This window comes from Triturus cristatus, chromosome 6 (genome assembly GCF_964204655.1).
Source record: "Triturus cristatus chromosome 6, aTriCri1.1, whole genome shotgun sequence".
Classification (NCBI taxonomy): Eukaryota; Metazoa; Chordata; class Amphibia; order Caudata; family Salamandridae; genus Triturus; species Triturus cristatus.
Window position 1 is genome coordinate 1,277,223,559 of NC_140589.1, and position 27,290 is coordinate 1,277,250,848.

Consider the following 27,290-nt stretch of genomic DNA (forward strand, 5'->3'; position numbering starts at 1 on the left):
CTAGGCCATTAGAAGTGGAGGAAAAGCCTTGAAAGTTGGTGTCTTGCCAGGGGAATCTCATGAGCCAGCTCCAGTAGGAAAGCCCTGTAGCATTGGCAGACCACCAGGACCCTTGATGTCTCATGTCCGGGAGACTTAGACTCACCTTTCAGGAGGTTGTCCTCCCAGTAAATGTGGTGACTACCAGATTCATCACCTGTTGCTTGGGCTTTAGGCTGTTGCCTCATGTCCACAAGTATTGGGCATTCCCTCTGTGCCCTACAGAACTCCTCCTTGGTGGGTCTTCCTTCCACATTCCATCCAGCAAGGGTACCAAAAGGAACAATATCCTCCTTAGTGGACTCCGAGGTGGCCACTGCAGGTACCCCTTACATCTCACTGGAGAAACAGTTAGGGGATGGATTAACACACACTTTGCCTTTCCCATTCTAAGCAGCTCCCTGGGCCATTATTCCAGGCACCAGCCCTTCTTGACTCCCTTCCCATGACAGTCATGGACATTGTTATGGAACTGATCTAATGGCACTGATCCACTCAGGTAACACTACCATCTCCACATGAGCCTTGAGCTCCACTTCCGTCCAAGTAGTGTGCACCAGATCATTACCTAACAAACAGTCAACAGGCATGTCAGGTCTCGCTGCAACTTGCAGAAGACCTAAACCCCTCCCTCACTCAAATGGAACCAGGGCCCCAGGATAGTGACCCCTTCTGTTGTCAGCCACCACAAGCTGGTGGAATGCATTAGATATTACCTGCTCTGGGAAAACCAGGTGACTTCTTACCATAGTCAGACTGGCCGTGGTATCCCATAGAGCCTCAACATCTTGCCCAGAGATGGTGACCCATCGCCTATACTTTGTAGTATTTGAGGGCACATGGATCTTAAGAGCCATCTCACTGTCATCCAGTGACACTAGTCTAACCCCAGTAAACTCCCTCCCATTAACTCAGAAAAACTTCTCACTAAGCACTATACTAGCCACCCCTGGAATCCTTCCTCCAGTGGGAGGTGGTGTTCTTTCTGGACACTTGAGATCCCTTTTGTAGTGTCCATACTCATAGCACTAATAGCACTTGATGGGCTTGAGCTTTCTTCTATTGGCAAGATTTGAATATGAACCCGACCCTTTCCCCTGTGAGTTGTTTTGGGGGACTTTAGAGAACAAAGTATTTTTTTATCTCCCCCTCCTTCTTCTGGTGAGGCCCTGACCACTCTTTTGGAGTCCCCTAGATACCTTTTAGGCACTCTGGTGCTGACCCCAAGGTCTGCTTCTTCAGCGAGCTTCTTGGCATCAGTAAGCTTGCTATCAACCAGGTGTTGACGCAGCTCTTTAAAACAAGTATCAGGAATGTCCTCATTCAAAATCAAGCTGTACAACCCTTCATAATCAGTAACTTTGCTGACACTCACCCAGCCCTTCAGTGCCTGACCAGCATAATGCAGAACATTCCCCCATGCCTGTGTAGACAGTTTGTGACTAGCCCTGAACTTTTGTCTGTACCTCTCAGGTGTCAACCCAAACTTGCTGACTAAAATGGTCTTCATGGCAGTGTAGCTGGTCTGGTCTCCCACCTTGAGGAAATATGAATTTTTATGATCAATTGTGTCCCCTATCTTAGACCCCAACGGCTCCATGTACGTGCTACAAGTACATGTATGTTCCCTCCACTTCCAGCTATGAAGACGCAAATACAATTGCGTCCAACGTTAACATGTCCTCCTTCAGATCCACCATGAATGGGTCGAATATTCCGTTCCCAAGTATGCCTTGCCACCGTCTTTATATGGTGCACCTTTCACGTTTTTCAGCTCTGGCAAGTTAGGCCCTGAATTCTGCCATCGAGCCTTTTCCTGCCTTCTGCCTCTGAATGCTCCAGCCTGGACCTGTATCTGTATCCATGACCTTTGTCTTACTCCCTGCGCGGCTAACGGTGCCTGGCTCGGCCTGCTGCCTGCCAAGACTGTATTTAGCCTTCAAGTTATCTGCTCCGCTCCTCGAGAAATACATTCCTGTCTAGTAGTTTAGGTAAATATCCTTCCAGCTGCAGAGCAAAGGGCCCGGCCTTACTGTCCCCGTGCAAGTAATTCATAGCTCCTGTTACCATGGTAGGCCCATGCCCCCTCGCATCTCATGTAGACACGTAGACGCTTATACACGCACTAGCAGTCAGTATAGGATAGCCTCTGCCTGAGAGACCTTTCCTTCCAGATAATACAGTTCCTTAAACACAAGATATTAGATACGATTTGGGATTAGGTTGTTCTGACATCCCAGACTTCTGTCTCCTCATGTAGGGCTAAATGTCAAGTCCCCTTCACCCTCCAGTTATACGTCAATCACACGTCATGCTACTGTGCGCGCATCTCTGCCATGTATTTCTGCTGACCTTGCAGGATTCTCTTATGGATCCACCCACCTGTGACATCCTCATAATGACGTTTCTAGTGCACGCCTATTGTAACGCCTTTTTCATTACGTATGTGTATTCTTATCTCTCCTCTCAGCTGTTACGCCTCCTGCATCTGCCTTTACTGTAATGCATTGACTATATATATGATAACCTGTCAATAAAGTATGCTCAATCCCTTCCCGAACCTTCGTGGTGACGGAATCCGATTGCCTGGTTCGAACCAATTCCTTTGTAAGGAATAAATCCCCTTTTAAAACCTCTAATATCACGGATTCTGCCTCTTATTTATTCTGAGTTATCCTTATTGAATTTTACCGCATAAATTAAGTACAGGTAATTTAAATTTACCACATAATTGGTGCCCGAATAGGGACTCCTCCCCCACCCCACGCGCCGGAGGTGCATTGCAGGCCCGGTCTCCTGCCACAGCCGGACGGACAACTACGCGTACCCGCAGGATTTCCTGTACCTCCCTCAGGCCAACGGAGGTGAGTGAGGCTGCGATCAACACCCAGACGAGGCGGTGAGAAGTGCGGAGGATCCCGACCAGAGCCTAGCTGAGAGAGCAAGATCCGAGGTATACAGAGGCCCACCAGGTTCCGAAGTTCCGAAGTATCTACGTCACGAGTCGAGTCGAGTCCAGTCCGGTCCAGTCCAGTTCAGAGTTTCCGAGGCCTTCCGTTCCGTGCTTCCCGGTGAGTACCGTTGCTGGGGACGCATCTAGACGTGCGCATTAGTTTGTGCCGGTCAAGACGGGTTTGGGTACACAGATCCGGTCTGCACTGTTTTAGCAGTGTATCTGTACTGTTTAGCAGTACATCCAGTATTATGCAGTTAACCAGTTTTATTCTAATTATCATAGTTCGTTTTAAAATGTTTTAATATGTTTTAAATGTCGTGGTATGAGTGATTGTTCGATCTTCATTACTGTGTTTATTGTATTAATTGTGTTCAAGTCCGAGTAAGAATCAAGTAGCAAGGTTTAAGATGCCGTTATTCTCAAAATTAAGACAGATAAAAACTAGAAAAGGGATACTCGAGGAAGCCGTTCCCATTCCACCTAGGGACACTCCAGGGTACTTTATGTACCATAAACATGGCCTAGATGCCGTATTATATCTCGCTTTGTGGGTGGACTACACCAAGGATTTAGCAGAGAATCAGAGATGGCCCGCTGCTGGGACATGGGATACAGATTGCATCATGCGAGTAGAAGAAGCATTATGGAAAAAGAAAGCCAGACAGTCACAGAAAGATGCCATTGAATTATGGCGTAAAGAATCGCATAGACGCACAGAGAAAGCGCTCAGAAAAGAAGAGAAAAGTAGGGAGGATTCAGACAAAGCCCGAGAAAACGTATTAGTTGAGGAAGGTATCCGAGTAAAAGCAGAACAAATAGACAGACAACGAAACACTCTTATGAATGGTATGTATCCTCTTCTGGCCGAGGGTTTACCTAAGGCCACCCTGGAAGTACCAAAAGATCTGCCATCTCCATTACTTCCGACTAAATTGCACCACAAGACCGCAAAGGACATTTTCCTTTCTTCCTATTTAGACGATGCAGCCCCCGAATATGTTAATGTTCCGCCGCCACGCACACCACCTGCTAACGGCGCTCGACCCCGAGATAATCTGCCCCCACTTCTGCAGCAACATACTCCTCCGTCCGTTCCAAACCTTCCGCCTGTTCCTCCACTCCTTCCTGCACCTATTCTCCCTACCTTACACCCAACGAATCCTTTTGGACCTGGCACCTCAGGAGGTGCGACAGGAGGTTTTCATACGCCACCACCAGCACATCGATTGACTTATAGGGATTTAGCACACCAACGTACACCCCAAACAGCGAATTACGACATACTTAAAGAGCCTCTTACAGACTGTAGATATGATCCAGTACCCGGTAAAGACGACAGAATGATGCTATCATCAGTACGTCTACGACGAGTTGCGAACTATTTAATGATACTACCAGGAATGATTGATCATCTAGACAAAATATATCACTTTGTCCAAACAGGGCAAGGTCCTGAAAGTATTGGCGAGGCCATGGCATACCAGAAAGTGGACACACAAAAACTGTTGTTACGCTTCTTCATAAACTGCCTGATAAGAAACAGAGATAGGCCTAGTGTAGACCCGGAAGAAATGAAAGCACTTAACAAATGGGGTCAGAATATAGCAGACGGAAAACATGATAAACAGAGTAGTATAGAAAATATGTACCGAAGGATCCGGAAAACAGTAGAACAAATATGTGAAAGAGAACAGCCTGAAAGAGAAATAGACGCAGATAAGACTGAATCCTCAGAGGAGGAGGAACAGCCAGAAACGACAACAGGACAATTACAATTACCAGCTAGAGAAATGATAGCTTATGTAGGTAAGGGAAGATCTTTTAATAATTCAATGCGTCCGATACGTCCAGAAAGTAAGAGAATTTTTCAAGCAGCCATGTCAAATCCAAAGACCCCTGAACACATATTTCAGGCTACTGATAAAATACTTCAAGAACGAATGGGGTACCATGTACTCGATTCTATGGATGAACAAGAATTAGCCAGGTCAGCAGTACAATGGGCTGACAGTTCTGATAAATATAGTGATGACGCGCTAGCACACACGTTTTTGAATCTTTCACCAGACGAACAGCGTTTAGCTGGTATGTACATGATACAACACCTCCTTATATTGTATAAAGGCCAACACTCCGATCCTGGTCCCCTACCTGATATACTGATAGAACTACTCATGAAGAAATGGAGAGGTCTAGGTACCGATCTAATTAAAGTAATTCTAGAACATCGGCACAGATACAGTGCCTTCCTGTGTTCACAGCTTGATCCAGCTCCCTCCATGGAAAGAAAAATGTATTACATAGACAGACAGAATCCCTTACGCGAAGTGCACCCAGTTAGAAATGATGATAATACTTTTAGACGCGTGTTTGTGTACACGCCTATAACTAAAATAGAACTATTGGAAATGAAAAAATTAGTGCCCAGCCATGACAGAGATCCAGCAGGTTTTCACCGTGAAATAAAAGACATGTTACTCATGGGTGATTATACCTATCCTGACATTATGAAAATATTAAAAGTATTATTGCCTGCCGGTATTTACGAGAAACTCAAAGAAAAAGAATGGGAGGTGGGAGAGCAAAAGATAGATTGGACAGCATTAGAAAACGAAGAAAATACCAGAACTCCAGGCCTAGGGCTTGGGGACAAAACTAAAGCGTTACCAGGATTGTTAGTACAAGTATTGCCACGTTTATTAACCACGAAAAAGGAAGACTGGGGTGCAATCTCAGCCTGCAAACAGAAACCCGATGAAGACACTAGTGATTTTTATTCCCGATTTGAAAAATGTTTTGGTATTAATAGCGGTCTGAAAGCAAGTAGCGATTCATATCCACATCTTTTTGTAACAAAATTAGTCGAGAATTCCTTGCCCCAGGTTAAGAACAGAGTATTGAAAGTCAAGAGCTCTTGGCAAGCTAATACCCCTTCACAAATGTTACAAATGTTACAGTACCACCAGAATAGAATCAGAGAAGAACATGAACACGAACAAAGACGTATGAAAGACACGAAAATGAAAATGCTAGTTGCTCAGTCAGTTCCAGCTGACGGTCATAAAAAGGGTGCGACACAGTCCAGTAATTCAGCGGTTCCTGTTAAAGGGACATGCAACTATTGTAAACAGCCAGGTCATTATATAAACGATTGTGCAGTTCTGAAACATAATATCTCTACGGGTAAAACCAAGGAGAGACCGCGTCCACCTAGACAGGATCAGATCCAACAACAAGTACCTCAGAATGTACAGCCTATGCAAGCTTCACAACAGACCGTAGCAGTACCACAGCCACAGCCTAGTGCCGCAACACAAAACACGACACAACAGATGTACCAGTATGCACAAAATGACTATCCCGATTATCAGCGATACACATGAAACAGCCTAGAGAGGGAGGTTGGCTTGCCTCTTATTGAGGTTCCTGTAGATCAAGAGGGTCCTTATGTACATAGTCAAGTATTAGGGAAAGACAGAAAGTTTTTAATTGATACAGGGGCAAGCAGAACAACTATAAGTCACGACGAGGTTCCAGGGGCACCCCTCTCAGGCTCACAGAATGTTTCCCTTGGATTTTCAGGAAAGCCTATTGTTAACGAAGTATCGCAACCTCTTCCTCTTGCAGTTGGTCCATTGACACGGACTACAGATTTATTGCTTACAAAATCATGCCCAGAAAACTTGTTAGGTATAAAGACACTGAAAGCTCTAGGAGCTGTAATATGTTGTTCCCCGGAAGGGGTACGACTATTTTTGCGTGACTTTAAAGGTCACTACGTATTTAGAGACATGGATCATCGGTTACAGAATGTGCCTGCACATTTATGGGCACAAGGCCCCACTGATGTAGGTTGTATGCACATTACACCATATCGAGTCACACTCAAAGCAGGAGTGGTATTACCACGAATTCGACAATACAAGTTACCTCCAGATGCTGTAGTGGCTTTGCTGCAAATCATTGACGAGCTCATTGCACAAGGAGTGGTTGTGGAAACCGACTCCAATGTATGTAATTCTCCTATAATTCCGATTCTTAAACGTACTGATCCAAAAGCACCCCCAGTTTATCGATTAATTATTGATCTGCGCGAATTTAATAAATGCATTGTACCACAATATCCCGTGGTTCCAGACATCTCTTCATTATTGACAGCTATTGATTCAGAAGCAACGTTCTTTACTGTAATTGACCTCAAGAACGCCTTCTTTAGCGTCCCAATCGATCCGGAAAGCCAATATTTGTTCGGATTCTGTTTAAATGGACGAAGCTTCAAATTTGCACGCGCACCTCAAGGATTCACAGAAAGCCCCAGCATCTATAGCCAAGCACTGAAAAGGCAACTTGACAGTATCCACATGCCTGTTAACACTACCCTGCTTCAGTATGTCGATGATCTGCTGATCACCGCTCGAAGCGAGCCCGAATGTGAAAAAGCATCACTGACGGTTTTACATTTTCTGGCCGACAAGGGGCACAAGGTGTCCCCTTCGAAGCTGCAATTCTGTGTTCAGCAAGTTGTATACCTTGGGCACTTGCTGTCCAAAGGGGGGAGACAGCTCACACCTGACCGCATCCAGCTAATTGTAAACATGTCACCACCCAAGACACAAAAGGAGGTGCGGGCCTTCATAGCTCTCACTTCGTACTGTAGACAATGGATTCCCCAATATGCATTTCTAGTAAAGCCACTCATTCAGTTGACAACCCAGGAGGCAGCGACTTCGACTGTCCTCCGTTGGACTCAGGAACATACACAAGCTTTTGAAGACTTAAAGAAAGCCTTATGTCAAGCACCTGTTTTAGCGACACCATGTTACAGTAAGCCTTTTACACTTTTTGTTACAGAACGCGAAGGTACTGCCTTGTCAGTACTCACTCAGGAACAAGCAGGTTCACACAAACCGTGTGCTTATTTTTCTAGCACATTAGATCCAGTAGCCCAGGCTCTGCCTACGTGCCTGAAATCAGTCGCAGCAACAGCTTTAGCGATCAGACAAAGCGATTCCATAGTATTAGGACATCAATTGACAGTGCAAGTTCCACATTCCGTGGAAGTTCTTTTAAACCGAACTCAGACCCAGCACTTGACTATAGCACGACTGACAGGTTATGAATTGACATTGTTTCAGCCACACATAGAAATCAGACGCTGTAGTACATTAAATCCTGCCACACTTTTGCCATTAAGTGGAACAGACCCATTGGCACATGATTGTATTGAAGTCATTACTATTACGACGAAACCCAGACAAGACTTGACAGACATTCCATTACCAGATCCAGACCTGACACTTTATGTGGATGGTTCATGCATGAGAACAAGTACAGGAGAGTTAGTGGCCGCTTACGCAGTCACGACAGACACCGAAGTTATTGAAACGAATTGTATTGACACCTTGTCAGCTCAAGCAGCAGAGCTCATCGCTCTGACACAAGCCTGTATTCAAGCCGAAAATAAGAGAGTCAACATATACACAGATTCACGTTATGCATTCGGAGTTGTACACGACTTCGGAGTCCTCTGGCGAGAGAGAGGTTATTTAACTTCTCACGGTGCCAACATTCAACACGGTTCCCTCATTCAAGCTCTGTTAGATGCAATACATCTGCCTACTGCGATATCTATCATGAAGTGCAAGGCCCATACAAAGGTCACCGATATCATTTCCCAGGGTAACGACCTGGCAGACCGAACAGCTAAGCAAACAGCGCAGAATCGAACTCATGCAACTGACTTGACAAAGACAATAGTTCCGACATCGACACACTGCATGACAGTTAGGGATCCCGCCCTTGATGTAATTGACATACAGACACATGCTACACCAGAGGAAATCAAGAAATGGACTGAACTAGGAGGGATCCAAACAGATCAGGGATGGATGACGAAGGGAAAATCTACATGGTTTCTCCCCGACTCCATGGTTCAAGTCATCATTAACACAATACATAGTCCAGCGCATTTAGGAGAGAAAGCTATGCTAGACAGTATTCAAAACATTTGGTTCAATAAACACTTACGAGCAGCAGCCAAACAGAAAGTGCGTACTTGCATGATTTGTTGTCAGTTCAACCCAGGTAAAAGCATTCCTGTAGAGCAAGGTGGATTTCAACCTCCCGATCACCCTTTTGAAGTCCTCCAGATGGATTATATCCAGATGGAACGTTGTCGAGGATTCAAATATGTCCTCGTAGTTGTATGCGCACTTTCTCGTTGGACAGAAGCATATCCAGTCCCAGATTACACTGCTCCGACCACTGCCAAGCAGCTGGTTCGTGAATTCTTCCCACGGTATGGTTTGCCCCGTATCGTGTACTCAGATAACGGTCAGCCGTTCTCATCCGAGCTAGTGAAACACATTACACTCCTGTTAGGCTATCAGTGGAAATTCCACTGTGTCCGGCATCCCGAGGCAGCAGGTCTCGTGGAGCGTCATAATCAGACTCTGAAAATTCGACTTTCTAAAATCTGCAGAGAGAAAGGCGTCGACTGGATAGTAGCTTTACCAGTTGCGCTCTTTTACATGAGAATGATAGCACATTCTCGAACAGGGCTATCCCCATACGAGGTGGTCTTCGGTAGGCCACCAAATATGTGGGGGACGCCTATACCTCGTAAAATCACTGATGTTGATTGTAATATGCTGACAGATTACCTTGCTTCCTTGATGTCTGCACTACAATCTTGCCGTTCACAGGTAGCTGCAGCCTTTCCCGACAACACCGAGGTGAAGCCCCATGAAGTGGTCCCCGGAGACTACGTGTTTATAAGAAACTTCGACAGGAGGAGCCCGCTGGAGCCTCGCTGGCAAACGCCGAAACTAGTACTTCTGACCACGAGGACAGCAGTGAAGATTGAGGGTCGCAAGAGTTGGCTACACTCGAGCCATATCAAGAAATTTCATGGACTGCCTTCTGATTTGAACTCTCAGCCCTGCCCTCCTCCACAGACTGACTCAAAACTCCCCCTGGTCGAGAAAACTGCTTCCCAGGAATACAAACTGAAACTAAGGTCTAGCAAGTCAGACAATTTAATTGTTTAAGTCCTCTCCTAGGTGAATCGGTTAAATTAGTCTCTGACATGTATCCTCTAGACCGAAATCGAGAGAGAGATAGACAGAAACAGCTCAAGAAACGTGCATATTGTAAATCACTTCGTAGTCACTGTATAGTGACATTGTTGATTATGTTTTTTCTAAATCTTCTGATTATTGCTGCAAGTATACTGTTGCACATATATTACCCTATTTTCAAGCGTGCACATTCTGCTTTCAATGTTACTGCCGAACACTCTTTTAGCGAATTACCTCCACATGAGTTGCCCTACAGACTTGCGCTGCGCAACAACACATTCATTAGTATGTTACATCACTCCCATCAGACCAACAACGCTACAAATTGTTGGATATGTGGCCGACTCCCTCCCTACCAGAAATACAAGGGAGTTCTGCCTCTCTTTCCGTATCCATTCACACACAATTGTTCCTGTGGTGCATGGTTTAGTTTGATTAATTCTTTGGATTCAAATACCGTAGTTTACCAGGGCAAATGGCTATGGGGAAACCTGAACTTAGTTTTGCTTAAAGCCTGCTATCCTAACAAAGAGGGACTTCCCAAAAGGACAGGAACTGATCTAGAAAATGAAGTATATGGATTAGGTAACTTTACACTTAACCTCATGATTCTGAATGTTGAATCTGAAGCTGCACCAGTCTTGCCTGCTGTGTCAGTATTACCAGTCAAAGGTGAATTATGTGTAAGAAAGAATGGTTCAGTACACCTGGGTCATAGTAAATGTACTACTGTGATCGAATTCAGTGATCAAGGCAAGTCTACATTTAGAGCTTCCCGTCATTCCTACTTCATTTGTGGTCATACCGCATATATACGTTTACCTCTAGATTGGGATGGTACCTGTTACATTGCATTCCTTCTGCCACCTGTTTTCCTAGCCCCTCCTGATTATCATAGAAATACCCATCTAGTACACAATAGACCCCAGAGAGATCTCCCGATTGTCGACTACACTGAAACGGCATGGGAACAATACACAGACTTCAATAAAGGTCTCTTTCCCTACATAGGTGTTGTCTCTAATAGTAAACTGATACGTAAATTAACCAGAACCCTTGAAGCAGTAGTGAATGAAACTACCTCTGCCCTAGGCAACTTAACAGAGGAGCAGTCTGCGATGCGGATTGTTGTTCTCCAAAATCGTCTTGTCCTTGACGTCATCCTGGCCGATAGGGGCGGAGCTTGTAGAGTCATCGGATCGAGTTGCTGTGTTTTCATTCCAGAAAACGCGCCATCAGTATATAAAGCCATAACTCGTCTTCACAAGATTGCAAGTCAGATACACCAGAACCCAGGCACCTGGACCTGGTCCGGTTGGTTCTGGAGTGTGTTGTCAGCCTGGGGATGGAAAGTCCTATCCTTCCTAGGTATTGCCCTTCTCATAGTATTCAGTTGCTGCCTGTGTCTACAATGTGGGCCAGCGATTTGCGGCCTGTGTGCCACATCATGTATTCCACGTTCAAGTTCTCATTCAAAATCCCGTAAGAAGAAAGAAGAGCAAATGATGTTACATGAACAGATTGATGGATTCCTGAGGATCGATATATCATGAAGGGTCCGTAGGGGACAAGGAGGGAATGAGGAAATATGAATTTTTATGATCAATTGTGTCCCCTATCTTAGACCCCAACGGCTCCATGTACGTGCTACAAGTACATGTATGTTCCCTCCACTTCCAGCTATGAAGACGCAAATACAATTGCGTCCAACGTTAACATGTCCTCTTTCAGATCCACCATGAATGGGTCGAATATTCCGTTCCCAAGTATGCCTTGCCACCGTCTTTATATGGTGCACCTTTCACGTTTTTCAGCTCTGGCAAGTTAGGCCCTGAATTCTGCCATCGAGCCTTTTCCTGCCTTCTGCCTCTGAATGCTCCAGCCTGGACCTGTATCTGTATCCATGACCTTTGTCTTACTCCCTGCGCGGCTAACGGTGCCTGGCTCGGCCTGCTGCCTGCCAAGACTGTATTTAGCCTTCAAGTTATCTGCTCCGCTCCTCGAGAAATACATTCCTGTCTAGTAGTTTAGGTGAATATCCTTCCAGCTGCAGAGCAAAGGGCCCGGCCTTACTGTCCCCGTGCAAGTAATTCATAGCTCCTGTTACCATGGTAGGCCCATGCCCCCTCGCATCTCATGTAGACACGTAGACACTTATACACGCACTAGCAGTCAGTATAGGATAGCCTCTGCCTGAGAGACCTTTCCTTCCAGATAATACAGTTCCTTAAACACAAGATATTAGATACGATTTGGGATTAGGTTGTTCTGACATCCCAGACTTCTGTCTCCTCATGTAGGGCTAAATGTCAAGTCCCCTTCACCCTCCAGTTATACGTCAATCACACGTCATGCTACTGTGCGCGCATCTCTGCCATGTATTTCTGCTGACCTTGCAGGATTCTCTTATGGATCCACCCACCTGTGACATCCTCATAATGACGTTTCTAGTGCACGCCTATTGTAACGCCTTTTTCATTACGTATGTGTATTCTTATCTCTCCTCTCAGCTGTTACGCCTCCTGCATCTGCCTTTACTGTAATGCATTGACTATATATATGATAACCTGTCAATAAAGTATGCTCAATCCCTTCCCGAACCTTCGTGGTGACGGAATCCGATTGCCTGGTTCGAACCAATTCCTTTGTAAGGAATAAATCCCCTTTTAAAACCTCTAATATCACGGATTCTGCCTCTTATTTATTCTGAGTTATCCTTATTGAATTTTACCGCATAAATTAAGTACAGGTAATTTAAATTTACCACAACCTCTAGAGTAAACAGTGCGTTCCTCGCACTGTGGGCATGTACCACCAACGACTAACCCCCAGAACTCCTCTGGGACCCTGGGCACCTTCAAAGCCACTTCATAGGATGGCAGTCATTTATCTATGCCATCCCCCACTACATAGTTTTGCACCATATTGTTTGGGATATGGGTCCTGGACTCATGTGAAGAAACTGCTGGTATGCTGCCACCATTTTTGTTTCTGCTGGCCCCCATTTGGAGGGTTCTGATATCCAGCTCTCTAAGGCTAAGCCCATATGCAATCTTCCTTTCCTCCATGAACAACCTCCTCTCCTCTACAGCCTGCACTTTCTCCAGTTTTGCCACTGTGTGCTCCCTGTCAGTCTTGGCAAGCTCTAATTTAATTTTTCTCTCCTCCCTCCTGTCCTCCACCTCCTCTGTGTTCAGGCTATTTAAAGACACACTGCTGGCTGCTCTAGAGTGGACTGCCAGTCCTGGGAGAAAGCCCCCCCCCTTTAAGCTGCATGTCAAGACCCTCTGTCAAGTCTCACTCTGATCCTTCCTCAGATACAGATTCCTCATGATCCACTTCTCTTTCTGGGTGGGCCACTGCCCATGCTCTCAAGGCTATCTGAATCTCTGCCTTCTTTGACACTTCCCATGGGAGCACCCCTTTATACTATGCATGCACTCCTGCAATCATCCAGGCACCGGAGTCGCACTCATGTAACCATCCAATCACTATCTATGCATGTATTGAATTATTGAGGCATTAGTCATGCACTTATATAATCATTCAGGCACTCATCCAAACACACCGATAGTAGTGATATACTCATGAAAACACGCAGGCAATAACTATGCAGACATGGAATGACCCACAGAGTTCCCACATACTCAGGGAATCATCTGGGCACTACCTATCTCCTCACAGAATCACATAGGCACTACCCATGCACTCATTCATCATCCGGGGAATATTGATGTACTCAGCCACAAACCCATATATTTACAAGTTTTAGTGAGGAATATGTAGTCTTTTAGAACCATCTTGTGAATTATATTTGCAACCTGTCACACACTCTTTGCATGTACTCGGAAGAATTAGTGAGCTCTATGCTCTGATAGATATTAACATGCATATTTTTATATGCACCGTTTCCCAAAATTTTAATTTGATACATCTAAGCAGAAATGGACTGAAATATTAAATCCACCAGTGACACCGTGGTAGAGAGGCACACAAATAGCTCTTATGTTGTGTTTTCGGATATACAGTATTGAGACACTGTATGTACTTCTATACTTTGGTTGATGTTCATTTTAAAATTTACTACAGAAAGGATAAAATGGTCTTTCAGCATGTATGAGTGAGAACTAAGATATGGTGCAGCTGTGTTGTAGGAGAGGGTGCTATAATGTTAAAAGGTAACTAATAGTAACATTTTGTATTTTGCTTTGGGTTTGGTATGTTTAAATAAGTGCATGTAGTTGTATAGCTAGGTTCATCGGCGGATTTAAAACTGCAACATAACATGAAAACTGTTTTGTATTATGTGTAAGTCAGTAGTAAAGTAGTTGGTATTTTGGCTAGAGTAAAAATTTCAATATACTTATTTTTTTACAGAACAATATCTACGTAACTACAGACAGTTAGAATGCCTCCAAACGCTCAGAGGAAAAGGGAAGAGAAGAAACTACAGTAACTATGCAGAACTGAGAGAGAAAAGAGGCAAAATGCTGAAAAAGTGGTGAAAGAAAAAAAATCTACTGGTAAGAGGACAAAGCCATTTCTTAAAAATATACGTTCAGACCTGCAAAGATTACAAAATAATGACAATGAAAACCAAACTATGAGAAAGAATAAGAGTAGACAAAATCTATGTTACAAGAACAGGAAATAATGTAACAAAGATAGACACATATTAACCAGGAGACAGAAGCAGTTTAAGGAAATCAGATCCAGGATGTTTCGTAGTAGAGTGGTTGTAAATCTACTGAGAAGTATGAAGAAGTATAGAAGAAGGAGAGAGACACTGAAATAGAAAGAATGAGTTGAGGCAGTAGTTGATAAGATCTTTGGTTTGAAGAGAAAGCTTTTCATTTTGATTATAGATAGAATGAAGATTCTTGACAAAATGGTGTTGTGCATGAGGAGACAAAACCATAAGAAAAGATTAGTAAATCGAAGTAACTTTTCTATAGTTTTTAGTGAAGAATGGATACATACTTCTAGCACAGAGCCTTTTTTTAATGAAGAAAGCTATCTCCAGGATAACACATTAGTTCATACCATTGATGAAAGAGGACGATGTTATGAAATGAAAATGGCATTCCTATAGCGAAATAGATGATGGTACCTAGAAATGTAGAACACGTCACTGCAGGTGGAGGAGAGGCATAGTTAAGCCGAGTATACAAATGGAATTGTAGTAGTGTTTGTAGTATTCAACTGCAATCCATTGATATATTAAGAAAATGACTAGGCATATTTCCAAGACAAAGTTTAAAACCCCAAATTAGTACTTACCATGATGGGATCCTTGCAAGGTTAGAAAGCATACACATTCTGAGGAACACTCAAAATAAAGTGTGCCAAAGCCCATTATATCATTTCAGGATGTTAGCTGTACATCACTCAACAAAGCAATCTTTAAATAGGTGGCTGTACTATGTGAAAGCTCCTGCTTTATGTTTAGGAGAAATGAATAGAGCACTTTTGCATGAAACTGTGGCAGAGGTAAAAAAGGTTTGTGATGATGTGCAGTTTTGTTTCCTTTGTCTAGAACAGGACCCTACAGAAAATGAAGAGTTGATAACAGGAGAAGTTGCAGAACAGGACACAGGTATTATAGTTGATAGTTTTGAAGAAGAGATTGCACAATCTGTGATGTCACTGACCATGTCATGAGTGATGTAATATGTGATGTCATAAGCAGTGCATTGCGGGCGTGAGTTATAGTTAGCTGAACTAACTATAACTGCTGAATTTTCTCTGGTTTTGTATGAGTGAAATGTCTAACAATACCGTCCCTGTATTGTTTGTTTTTTTCAGCGAATTTCTAAGATTTTAAAAATTATATATCCTAACTATTACCGCCCTCTAACCTTTGTTTTTTTCAGTAAATTGGTATGTTTTTTAAAAAATAGCAATGGTGATGGCAGAGTGGTGAGGAAAGGGAGTGGGGCTTCTGACAAGCTCTCAGCAATTCCACTGTGTAGGACTAACAGAAAATACCCTGAGGGCTTCTTGGTCCCCAAGGTCCCTTAGCATCCAAGAGAACTTCATTCCTCAACCTGTAGTGTGCCAGGAGATGCATTTGCAGAGTGGTGGAGAAAGGGGGCATGGCCTCCGAAGACCACTTAGCAAACTTACTGTGTGGGACTTGTTGGAGGTAAGAGGAGTGGTAGTTGGCCCCCAATGACCCTCGATAGCCAAGGGGACTTCTTCCCCCAACTAGTAGTGTGCCAGGAGGCGCTTTTGCAGAGTGGTGGAGACAGGATGTCATTGATGACTGCACAGGTAGTGCCTGTGTATTTTTATGAGTGCAATTGCCAAGGACACACTGCGAATATCGGGTGTTTTTTTCCAATGTGTAAAACACATATATAGACATATTTTACGTAAAGTTTCAAGGTGGCTATTTATTAAGATACTAATTTACCTTTCCCCTTTGTATTCATTTGTCGAAATAACTACATCATCATTATCACCAAAACACTTTATTCAGTAACTATAAAAGTACCATAGAAACGATACATAAATCACATATAACACACAATAAAATGACATATCCGAATCATAAAAAATAAGGGCGACATAAAACAATACTGGAGGCTTTAAATTGAAGTTCATGAGGTTACATAAAGATTTTGACTGTAGATAAAAAAGTTAAAACAGTGTGTCATTGCTATAAAATTTGAATATTTGAAAGGCAAGTATTTAAAGGTTAATAAAATGAACTTTACAAATACTCATAGGATGACATTGGATGCCCTTTTTTCCTAAGTCTCACAGTTGCGACAAAACATCTTGCAAAATTTAAAATCCCCCATGGGTCTTTAAGCAGTTGTAAGTACAGTAAAGCGGGTTTGACCTGTATAAAGCCTTTCCCCTTTGGGATCGGAACAAGGAAGCTCCTGCGGATATCATGATAGTGGTCACAGAACATAGTAAAATGCATTGTGTGTTGGATCGAGAAACTGACACAGGTACAGGGACGTAAATCGCACGTCCTGCTCCATGCTTGCGAGTTACCCAGAAAAAGGTGAATTAAGGTAAAATGAAATCTGGTTAAAAGCAGGCGGTGAAACGGCTTTGTGACAACCCTCAAGTAAGGTTCAATCTTGGGGGAGGTTTTTAACAAAAAATGGGCGTTAACAGACATAAAAAATGCATTTTCCTTCTTCACAGCAACACTGGAGGTTGCAATGACATCAGTAGTCACAAATACAAATGACAAATGGCAAAACAGATATATAGGCATATTTTGCACAAAGTTTGAGTCTTACTGTTTAGTAACATATTGGTTTAACTTTATTTTAAGAACATATTTCTAAAAACAACAGTTTAAAAAAATAACTTTCAACATCTGAACTCACAAGCACAACATAACTTGCAAAAAAACATAACACTATCAATTGTTACCCAAACTAATGGGGAATTTAAAACTGTTGCTAAACTAGTGCAATGCACAATATGCAACTAGACCCTTTCTAGCGGGACAAACCAAAAATATTCATGTGAGACAACGTCCATCTTATATTATCTCAAAACATATCATAGAAAACATCTCCAACTGGCGATCTACCAGCGGGAAGCTGGAGGACCATCTAAATCAGTGGTAGCAGCAACAATACCCGGCCAGAAAGTTCCTTCAGAGGTACCGATTACTATAACAGATATGGCTCCAGAGGTTTGAAGAATGGCTATGTATTGCATGGCCTGTAGTATTCTTATAAGTACTGGTGAGCAGTGTGTTCCAGCTATTCGCAATGCTGCAAAAAATCATACATGCTAATTTTTTCTCCCCTTTTATATTTTGTGCACATTTTTCAATGTCTTTCTGTCCCAGTTGCCATTTTTATTACCATAAAAAAACATTTTTTTTTCAAACTTTGCAAATGAACCAAAAAAAATGTACAAACGGAAAATCATGTCACGGGGAGAAAAAGGAATACCATTGGATAATTCACTTTCAACTAAAAAAATAAGAAGAACACGTCCATTTATCTATCTGGAACATTCTTTAACTGGAGTTCTTAGTGAGCAGATTTGTGCAATGCACAATATGTCTCAAGAGACATATTGTGACTTAGTCAAGGGATACAAATAAAAAATATTCTTGCAAGACTACGTCCATGCTTCAACATCTAAAAACAAACCATAGCGATAGTGTAAAAGCAGCAAGAAGGCTACGCAAGGCTGAAGGACTTCAATAGCACCCATAACAACATCAGGGCTGGGAGTCCCTTCAGAGGTCTAATCTCAACTTCAAGGTTTATTTATTTATTTTATTTTTAATTTTAGTGTTTTATATAGCGCGAACATGACCCAGAAATGGGTATCAGAGCGCTTCTCAAATATATAACAATGTGGTTTTGAACAGAAATCAATAAATAGTTGTAGTTGTCACAATAAAAATGTGAAATGAGGAAAAACATTTGTACATTCACCGATACAATTATAAAGAGCCTTGGTTATCAACTTATAATACATATGCACTGGTTCTGGGTATTTATAGATGTAGTAGTCCTCCAGCAGAAATCTCAGTGTGAGTAAGGATAAGCGGGATGCACCTAGTAATAGAGAGACGAGCTCCATCAAGAGTCTGGTAACGGAAGAGCTTGTAGAGATAGATACTCAGCTAGGGCTTCTAGACCATGAAGTTCAAAGTGCTGCTGAGGATTAAGGGAGGACTTTGCTCATTAAGGTTTGGCGCCACAGATTTCCCGGGTTGGCATTATACTGCATAGATTGTGGAGTTGTAGTGGGTGCTGGAGAGCAGTCCATTATAGCCGTTAGCAATGCTGCAAAGAATCATAAATGTTGATTTTCTTTTATTTTTGGCCTTCATAGTTTTTCTACATCAGCAGACATTTTATTATCTTACAAAATGAGTATCTAATATCTATGTGGTCTTCATTTTATTATCTTCTAATTTATTTTAACACTACTTATATATAACTTGCCATATGGACAAGTCAAAGCATCTGTCTACAAATAGATACACAGTAAACCTTTTCCAGTTATCATTATTTACTTTTTAACTTTTTAAATGCAAGACAACAGTCTGTATTTGAAACTTCTAGTGAGTGTGTCGACAACATATGCAAACATACTCTGTTTTTTTAGACCACACTTTCTTAAATTTTGTAATCTCTTTTTCAGAACTATCAACTGTAATATCTGTGTCCTATTCTGCATCTACTCCTCTTAACAACTCTTAATTTTCCCCAGAATCCTGCTCCGGACCAAAGAAACGAAACTGCACATTGTCAAAAACCTTTTGTATATCTGCCACAGTACCATGCAAAAGTATATTTTGTAAAGATTACTGTGTTCTCTTACCAGTAGCTCTTTTTTCGTTCACTACTTTTTCTTAATTTTGCCAATTTGAGTCTCAGATCTGCATAGGTATTTTTTTTTTATTTATTTGAATTTTATATCGCGCAACAGCTACCCGCAGTGGGTTTCTCGGCGCAAGGGATAGACTCAAGAAGAAAGCAGACCTTTCAAAAACAACACCGTAAAACATCTAAGGCGGAATGCAGATCATTGGAAGAGTAGTTTTCAATTTTTTTCTGAAAGTGAAAAAATTGGTTTCCATTTTCAAAGAAATGGGTAATGCATTCCAATATTTGGGGGCTAGATGGGAAAAAGCCCGACCCCCCCATCCTTACAAGTTTAAAACGAGGAATGACAAAGTCGCAGTTAGCAGAGGATCTAAGTGTGCGACTAGGCTTGTAAGGATGGACCAGACTTTGCAAGTATTTTGGCGCCGAGCCCTGCTTGATTTTAAGAGATAGCATATGGCTTTAAAGTTAATACGACTAGGGATCCTAAGCCAATGTAAGTCACGCAGAGCCTGAGTGGCCGATGCTCTCCTAGGAATGTTACAAAGGAGTCGGGCCGCTGAATTTTGAACAACCTGAAGTTTGTTTACAGTGGCCACATCAGCACCAAGATAGAGGACGTTTCCGTAGTCCAGGCGAGAAGTCACTAACGCCTGGACAATGGTTCTCCTGGTGGTAAGAGGCAGCATCCAAAGAATTTTCTGGAGCCAACGCAAGATGGCAAAGCATGTGGCGGCCACCTTTGTGGCCTGCTGTCTCATGGAGAGTTGGTCATCAATAAGAAAACCAAGGTTGCGGACCACAGAGGAAGGCTGAGGAAGGGATCCCATCTCGCTAGGCCAATGTTGAGGGCCCCATAGATCTTTATGCTTCCCTAAGATAAGGATTTCGGTTTTGTCACCGTTTAGTTTAAGGAGATGTTTTTGCATCCACTCCGCTATACGTGACAACCCAGTTTTCAGAACTGATATATCATTGCTCTCGCAGCTGGAAAGGGAGAAAACAATTTGAGTGTCATCGGCGTATGATAAAATAGTAAGCCCGGCGTCCTCTGCAATAAAAGCCAGGGGTCTTACATAGATGTTAAACAACAGGGGGCTAAGTATAGACAATGGACAAGTGGAAGAAGTGGCTTTAGCGGAAAAGACTTGGAAAGTGCGCTCACTTAAAAAGGAGGCAACCGAGGCCAGAGCCGGACCGTCCACTCCTAGGGATCGGAGAGAGTTCAAAAGAATGGGATGGGACACGGTATCGAAAGCCGCGCTCAAATCTAAGAGGATGAGCGCAGATGTTTCCCCGCGATCAATAGCGTGTCTTAGACTTTCCGTCACCCCCAGGAGGGCGGTCTCTGTGGAATTGTGAGCACGAAAGCCAGACTGGGATGGATGTAAAAATCCCGAAGATTCCACTAGATGATATAATTGAGTGTTTACATGCCCTTCCAGCACTTTAGAGAGTACAGGCAGCAGGGATATCGGTCTGAAATTGGCGAGATTGGACACATCGGCTCCGGCTTTTTTTAAAAGGGGAACAACCATTGCGTGCTTCCAGTCCTGTAACACATGGGACTCAAGTAATGAGGCATTTAAAAGCCTCATAAGAACCCGCCAAGGTTCAAGAGCCAACAGTTTAAGAATTTTGGCAGGTACAGGATCACGAGGTGAACCGGATCTTATGCTGCTTAAACAGGTGAAGAACGAGATGTCATCAAACAATTGCCAATGCGTCATCTTCCCTGAAGAAGGAAGCAGTTCGGTTCCTGCAACCTGTCCCAGACGAAGTGCTGCTACATTCAAGGGAGTGCTCATAGAGTCATATATACGCTCAACCTTGGCAATACATTTTTTTGCAATAGAGTTGCACTGAGCCTCATCTAATACTGGAGGCGTCGGGATGGTATCTGCTCCTGTCAATTTTTTAACGACAGAAAAAAGAGTTCTGAGCTTGTGTTACTGTATCCACAGTATAGGCAGCTCTCGCAATTTTACATTTGGAATGGTATTCTTTTAAAGCCTCTTTATAAACAATCTTCTAAGAGACTGAGTAAGAGTGCCTCCATTTGCGTTCTAAGGCCTTGCATTTAGTCCGCAAGGCCTTCAGATCGGTGGAGAACCAAGGTGCCGGGATGCGATGTGACCTGGAATGTTTTAAGGTAAGCGGGAGAAGAGAAGTGACAGCATTGGTGAGCCAGTGAGAGACAGCAGTGTTCAACTCCGTAGCTGAAACCTCACCTTCCTCAGGATGGGTGTTTAAAAGATATTGATTTAGCCTGTTGGTATCAAGTTTGCCCCAATGATAAGTTGGTACACCCTTGACTTTCCTGGTTCTTAATATAGAGTAGGGAGAAGTGAACAGCAAAATGGTCGGACCACTCCAAAGGACAAGCACTCCGAGAGCAATCAAAGGAGAGATTGGAAAGAATGGGGTCCAATTGATGTCCAGCGGAGTGAGTAGGGCCAACATTAAGCAGAGAGAGGTTAAGGGCCTCCAGATCCGACAGGAAGCGTTTGCTAATAGTACACTGTGGATCTTCAAGATGCAAATTAAGATCACCAAGGATGGTAAAATTGGCTGCCCTGAGAATTAGGGGAGGTATAATGTTCGCAAGTGAAGATATCCAAGAGAGAGGATTGCCAGGAGGGCGATAGATCAGGAGGCCCGATAGAGTGAATTGGGGATTGATGACTAGTTTAAAAAAAGCAGTCTCACTTCCAGACATAGGAATAGCTTCTAGCTTGCATGTATAAGTAGACTTAAAAATTATGGCAACCCCCCCCGCCCTTTCCCGAACTTCTGTCCAGTCTCACCATTACATAGATGTTAGGAACAGCAACGGCGACAGGTACTGTAGTTTCTTCTATTCCTTTTAATTATGCCTGTAATTATGCAGATAGTGTTCTGTAAAAAAAAACTATATTACAATTCTTTTTCTAGCCAATGTACCAACTACTTTACTACTGGCTTACTCGTAATACGGAAACTGTATTTTTGTTATCTTGCAGTTTTAAATCTACAAATGAACCTAACTATATAACTACAAGCACTAACTTCAATGTACCAACCCAAAACTAAAACACAAAACTTAATGTATTAGTTACCTTTAATAATATAGCACACTCTCCTACAATACACTTGCACCATATCTCAGTTCTCACTAACACACACTGAAAGACCACTTTATCCCTTTTGGACTCAATTTTCAAATAAACCTCAAACAAAGTGTAAAAGAACATACAGTGTATAAATACTGTAAATCCCAAAACACACCATAAGAGCTATTTCTGTGCCTCTATATCACTGTGTCACTGGTACATTGAGGGCCTCATTACAATGGAATCGGTTCCGAGCAACTTCGGTTCAGCGAGTCCTACCGACTGATTATGATGTTTCCAAACACCGTCCGGTCGGACTCACATTGACTTCAATGGGAGCCTGTGTTCCGATCGACATTACAGGCTCCCAATGAAAAAGAGGAGCTTGCGGAAAACCTTGTACCCTGTTGCAGGCACCCCTTGGTGCCTGCCACACTATGTATGTTTGCAAAGAGGGGTCCCATGGTTACGCCCACAGGCCCCAACCAGAGGTCTCCAGGTGAAGAAGGCCTGCCACGGGCCCCCAAAGTCAGTTTCCGACATCCATTCCGTGTCGGACAGACCGACTCGGAAAGGCTGTCCGAATCTGACATCATAATACATTGGTTGGAAGCGCGGTCCATAGAGCTCGACGATTCGGCTTCGACTGACACGGGGTCTCTGAATGCTGGTCGGAACCGAGTTGGAAAGACCGAACTGTTACCTTCTATCGTAATCGGGCAGTCGGAAATGTTTCCCAGTCGGTCGGAAACATGGGTTCCGACCCAGGTTAGGAAAATCCAAATGCCATTTGTAGCCTTTCCGACCGACATTGTAATGAGGCCCTAAGTGTTTAAAAACTTTTTTACTTAGATGTATCAGATTTAGATTTTGAGAAACACTGCATATGAACATTAATCTGTATCACAGCATATAGCTCACTCATTCTTCAGAGCACATGCAAACAGTGTGCGACATTTTATATATGTAATTCACCAGATTGTTCTAAAAGAGTGCATATTCCTTACTAAAACTTGTAATTTCTGGTTGAGCTCAACAATTCTCCCTGGATGATTAGATGAGAGCATAGATAGTGCCTAGGTGATTCTCTGAGACTATAGGTAGTGCCTACACGATTCCCTGAATATGTAGGAACTTTATCGTGGTTCCATATCTGCATAGTTCGTGCCTGAGCATTCCCATGACTCTATTACTACTATCTGGGTGTTTGGATGAACACAGGGGTGTTGCCTGTGTAGTCCAATGAGTACATAATTAGTGCCTGCGTGATTGGAAGCGTGCATGTGTAATGCCTGGCTGATTGAATAAGTCTAGTCTAGATATCACAATCGATATATAATTGCATACATGGTTCTCTTGGAGCATACAATGCTCTGTTACTCAGCATGCACATGCATCTGTAAGTTTCTAAAAACTGAAAAAAACTATTCTCACTTTTTCAAAGCAAAAAAGCTTTTATTCTTGACATACCTAAATCCTTTTGCAAATATTTCTTGTGTCTTTAAAACATATATTAAGTATTTCTCAAATAAAAGTTACACGCCAAGTGAAGCTAGCTCAAGAACTCTCAACAGATATTCTACACTATTAACCCTCCTAAATTTTAAACATAGCATGTGTCAAGAAATACACCACCCTCACCATATACATGAAACTTTCAACAGCCTTAAAGAACATAGATCACCATGTAAACATTCATGCGATTTCATAATAGATATACACCTTCAGGCCATGGTGAATCGTTTTCAGGAACGTGGATACCCAGAAGAAATATTGCAACAAGCAATCACGAAATGTTCGCTCAAAACTCGAAGAGAGTTATTACAACCATCAAGTAAAATTGAACAATCGAGAATGGTTATATTTTCAACATATTCCACTATGAGTCATCAATACAAACGCATTATTCGTACACATTGGCCATTATTGGTGAGTGAACCAGACTTCAAAGGCATTTTCAACAAAGAACCAATGTTTGCCTACACAAGAAGTAAAAACATTCAAGAAATTCTCAAACCAACTGTCAAATCAGATCTGATCACACACAAAGGAACCATTCCCTGCCAAAAGTGCAGTAATTGCAATAACATAATCAAAGGTAACACCATCATGCACCCAACAAGAGGGACGCCGATAAAATTGAACGTCACAGCCTCTTGCGATCCCTCAAATGTAATCTGCCTTTTGAAATGCCCTTGTGGCTTAGCATATGTTGGGTAAACCAATAGAAAAATAAAAACTTGCATATTTGAACATAAAAGTAACATTAGAACAATGAACATTAAATCAACAGTAGCAATTCTTTTCAATAAAAGACAACATAACATTGCACAACTGAAATTTACGATTCTGGAAATTGTGGAAAAAAGTCTCTTACAGAGGGAAAACTATTGGATTTATAGATTGGATACTATGAAACCGAAGGGACTCAATGATCGCTTGGAATTAGCTTGTTACCTGAGATTATATTGTCTATGATCTTGCCATCATTGCTTTAAACAATTTTTAGACTGAAGTCATGTTTATTTATGATTATGATCATTGTTACGCAGCCCCTATGCTTAGAACACTGTTTACAGCACAGTAAAGGTGACGTTTGTCGTTTACTTTCGTTTATTTAATAATATGGCAAGACATATTAACTATGATCTAAATGTATGACATTGTCGATAAATGGATATATTAACCTTAATCATTGATCTAAAGTATTATTTACATATACATTAGGATGTGGAACCTCATAAAGTTAATTTTGTGTTTTATTTAGATTTCCCCTGAAGAAGTGCACATGAGTGCACGAAATGCATTGGGAATATTTTCCAAAACATGTTGTAACAATATTGGAAGATGAATGAATTAAATGATACAACAGAGAAATGGATTAACTCAAGGACTGACATAAAAAACTTTATTTTCAATTGAACAATTGTCTGATAAATCCATTGAGGAAACTTATGTTGAACTGATGTGAATCGCATTAGCGATCTATCACGCAGCGCCCAGAGGGACATCCACTATAATTAGGGGATGCATGTATGGTACTCTAATATATGCCAAAGATAGAAATGGGAGTGGTCAAATCAATTCTGTCCACAGATTGACAAAGCCAGGAAACATGTTAGGAAAACTGTTTCAGCATTCCTTAGAGACCATCGCATGGGCTGTTCCTATAACAATAATCTGCGTTTTACCTGCATGGAATTTATAGAAATGATGGAGTGTGCTTTACAGACAAAGGCAACAGTGTGTTTCAGGTAACCTAAAACTTTGCATCGGTCTTATATGTAGCTCTCATATACACACACTCAACAAAAAGGTTCTTGCCAGAAACATTGTTAATTTTCTTTAAAAAGGCCCCTCTTTTTGTTTTTTGGAATCTTCACGACGACAACGGAATGGTCATAGAGATGTTGGGAGAATGGGAAACAAAAGCAGACATTAAATGGCCACCAGAACATCCAAAAATAATAAGTAACAAAAATCCATTCTAAACATTGAGCTACACATATTACTATATACATATTTCTTTAAAAAAATGTTTCAACTCATGTTTTGGTACTAAGTTTCTTTGAAATCCATCTTTAAGATCTATTTTCTGTTTTCTCGGTTATTCGGGGAGTCGCGACGATGCTATTGAACGCGATGATAACACCTTTTCCATAATTTGAAAATCACATATACGCACACATATTATAGTATTTTACACACTAGGGGTTTTCATTACTGTATACTTCAAACTCATGTTATTGTAGTGTATTTCTAGAACAACTATCTTTACAACCTATTTTCCATTTTTGTGGTGAGACTGGAGATCGCTATGACGTCGGTAATCGCCATCTCCGGGGTGCGAAAGTGGAAAGCAAAAGCAGGAATTCAATAGCCACCACCACATTAAATAATTCTAACTATATAAAAAATTATACCCATCATACTAGATAACTCACTATCTACATAACTCTACAAAAACATTAATCAGAATCTAAATATCTCTATAACAATGTGTATTAATAATTCTGAGATTTTTTTTCTTTCCACCAATATTCACAATGATGTCACAATATCAACACCACCCCTGTGACAGTACATGGGGGCCGCGCTGTTGGTCGCGTCGTTGTCGTGAATATTGCACGCACTAAAAAAAAATATTTTGGTCACATAACTTGTGTCACTAACACACCCATTTTTCAAACATGGGTCAGAGTATCTCCACCCTGACCCCTTATACTAGCTTTCACACAAATTTTCAGTCCCAGGAACTATTCCCAGGTGATAAAATGGTTGCTGCAACTTTCTGTTTAGGTTGCATTCCCATTGGCTTGTGCATTCGAGATTCATCACGAAACCTCCAATGAGATAACCACGGCCAGAGATATATCTTTAATTTTCAGCTTACATTTCTCAAACATTACTGGAAGGATTTACACCAAATAACAGAAAGCACAATCTGTGTAACAGCCTCCACCTTTCTGCTACATTTGGTGTGATTCCGTCCAGAGGTTCGGGCTATAGGTTATAAAAATGCTTTCCTATGGGAATTAACATTACAAAGCACTCTTTTTTGGTCCCCCTATTTAGCGACCCCCACTGCACGGATCACTCCCAAACTTTTCATGACAGACAGAACCTACTTTGACACTCTTGTGGGTACATTCCATGTAGATTGGTATATATATATATATATATATATATATATATATATATATATATATATATATATATATATATATATATATATATATATATATATATATATATATATATATATATATATATATATATATATATATATATATATATA